Source organism: Octopus bimaculoides, chromosome 13 (genome assembly GCF_001194135.2).
Source record: "Octopus bimaculoides isolate UCB-OBI-ISO-001 chromosome 13, ASM119413v2, whole genome shotgun sequence".
Taxonomy (NCBI): Eukaryota; Metazoa; Mollusca; class Cephalopoda; order Octopoda; family Octopodidae; genus Octopus; species Octopus bimaculoides.
The window spans coordinates 56400157-56403237 of record NC_068993.1 but is presented as its reverse complement, the minus strand read 5'-3'; positions in this window follow the sequence as shown (position 1 = coordinate 56403237).

The window sequence follows — 3081 nt, the reverse complement described above, 5'->3', positions numbered from 1 at the left end:
TGAATATGTTTGTGTGTGTGTGTGTGTGTGTGTGTGTGTGTGTGTGTCTGTGTGTAATCGTGTGTGTAACCGTGTGTGTGTGAGTGTGTGAATATATGTATTTGAGTGTGTTAATATGTGTGGGTGCGTATGTGTGTGTGTGTGTGCGTGAGGGAGAGAGAGTGTGTGTGGATGTGTGAATGTGTAATCTTGTGTGTGTGTGTGTGAGGGAGAATGGATGTGTGAGTGTGTAATCGTATGTATGTGTGAGTGTGTGTGTGTGTATGTGTGAATATATGTGAGTATTTGAGTGTGTAAATATGTGTGGGTGCGTGTGTAAGTGTGAGAGGGAGAGAGAGTGTGTGTGAATGTGTAATCTTGTGTGTGTGTGTGTGTGTGAGCTTGAGTGTGTGAATATATGTGGGAGCGTGTGTGTGTGTGTGAGGGAGAGAGAGAGCGTGTGTGGATGTGTGAACGTGTAATTGTGTGTGTGCGTGTGAGTGTGCGAATATATGTGAGTATGTGTTGTGTGAGTATGTGTGTGCATGAATGCGTGTGTGAGTGTGTGTGACTGTATGTGTGTGTTTGAGTGTGTGAATATGTGCGAGTGTGTGTGCGCGCGTGTGTCAATACATGTTGTGTGCTTGGGAGTATTTTTGTGAATGTATGTGTGTATGTGCGTGTTTAAGGGTGTGTGGAGGGGATAGAGAAAAAGTGTGTATGTGTAGCAACTGCCTGGATGTGTGTGTGTGTGTGTGTGTGTGTGCATATATGTGTGCAAGCGAATACATACAGATAGATAGATAGATAGATAGATAGATAGATAGATAGATAGATCCGTGTGTATGTATAAGTATATATGCACGAAACACAAACACACACACACGTATATGAGTGTGTGTGTGTGTGTGTGTGTGTGTGTGTGAATGAGTGAGAATGAGTAAGTGAAAGAATGAGTGTGAATATGTACGTTTACGTACGCACAGTATTTATTCGAATGCTTGTATATGTATGTGTGTGTGTGTGTGTATGTGTGTGTGCGATAGAGAGTGTTCGTGTGTGTGGTGGGGTGAGAGAGAGATAGATTATTCGTGTGTATGAGTGTATATATATGTGTGTGTGTGTATGTGAGTGAGTGTGCATATATGCGTGTGAAGACAGGATATGTAGAGTTCAACGTGCCCTCATCTCTGGTAGGGTGACATATAAGTCGATTGTTGATGTCAGTACACATGTACCGAGGTGTGCAATTTCACAACAACAACAACAACAGCAATAGCCATAACAATCTGATATTGCCCTTACTTTGTGCCAGATGGAAGGACACAACCATTTCTTCTTTTCTTTAAGGAAACTAATATAATTTTAAAATATTGGTCATTATAAAAATATTGGTATACCGGACCCCAAGAACACTAGAAGACTGGAATAATGGAATAATAATTAACGAGTGGCAAGTTACCTTTTTCCCGATACATTTTACCTTTTACTTGTTCCAGTGGATTGCGACCATTCTGGGGCACCACCTTGGCATATCACAACTCTACACTACACAGCAATATATTATATAACACTAGTCTGTGACACACTACATTAGGCCGTACCACACAGCACTAAACTTCACTGCGTTATATTAGATTACTGTACGAGGGAGTGCTGAAAGGTTCCTAGCTTTAAGGGTGTCGCGAAAGGCTTGGCTGGAGGCCCAACCTTCCGAGTTCTTTTACTGGGCTAAGAAAAACTGAAGGACCACTGCAATAAGTGTGTGAATCTGAGAGAGGAATAGATTGAATTCAATCATAATTAACTGATTCTCCTGTATTCTCTTTTACCCAAATCCAGGAACTTTATACACCCCTCGTACATTATAATAGACATCACTACTCCATACCATGGCTCAGTACCAGTGAAACACTGGAGTCGATGTAATCGGCTTACCCACTGAGCCGAATTTGCTGGCCCTGTGCCAAAATTTGAAATCATCCTTTGAAGGCAGCGAACTGACAAAATCGTTAGATCGCCGGGCAGAATGTTTAACAGCATTTCGTCAGTCTTTATGTTCTAAGTTCAAATTCCGCCGAGGTCGACTTAGCCTTTCATCAATCGAGGTCGATAAAATAAGTACCTCTTGAATACTGAGGTCCCCTACCCGAACCTGCTGGCATTGTGCTAAAATTTGAAAGGAATGTTTATCTTTTGCAGGCAAGCGAGCTGGCAGAATCGTTAGCACGTAGGGCAAAATGCTTAGTGGTATTTCGCCTGTTTTTACGTTCTGAGTTCAAATTCCGCCCAGGTTGACTTTGCCTTTCATCTTTTCGGGGTCGATGAAATAAGTAACTGTTGAACACTGGGGTAGAATTAATCCCTCCTACGAACTTGCTTGCTTTGTAGCTAAATTTGAAACCAATATTAGTTTATTTACCATTAACAATTTCTTTGAAGACGGCAGGATAGCATTTAAGGAAGACTTAGCTGCAATTTCTTGTAGATCGAGCAATCGTGTAGAAGCTTCTCCTTACTCGATCTTTCTAATCTTTACCTGCACCATTTTTTGTCCCATCTCGATGCACAGTACTGAGTTACACACTACCAAAAATAAATTCCGACCCGAACCGTTCTAAAAGCTATCGACATCAGCAAAGCCAGAAACTCCACTTCTCACAAAACTACGAAGAAAAATACTCAACTCCTCCTTAAGATAATGCTGACCTGACAAACTATCTGTTAGATCGCCAAGTCTATGTTCTGTACAAGAGCAACAGTTTCAAATCGCAACTTTTCGAACAGAGTACCAGAGTAATTCTTCCTTTCACCAACGCTTTTCATCTACATAATTACACGATATTCGTTGTTGTTGTTGTTGGCACTCCGTCGCTTACGACGTCGAGGGTTCCAGTTGACCCGATCAACGGAACAGCCTGCTCGTGAAATTAACGTGCAGGTGGTTGAGCAATCCACAGACACGGGTACCCTAATCGTAGTTCTCGGGGATATTCAGCGTGACACAGTGTGATAAGGCTGGCCCTTTGAAATACAGGCACAACAGAAACAGGAAGAAAGAGTGAGAGAAAGTTGTGGTGAAAGAGTACAGCAGGGTTCGCC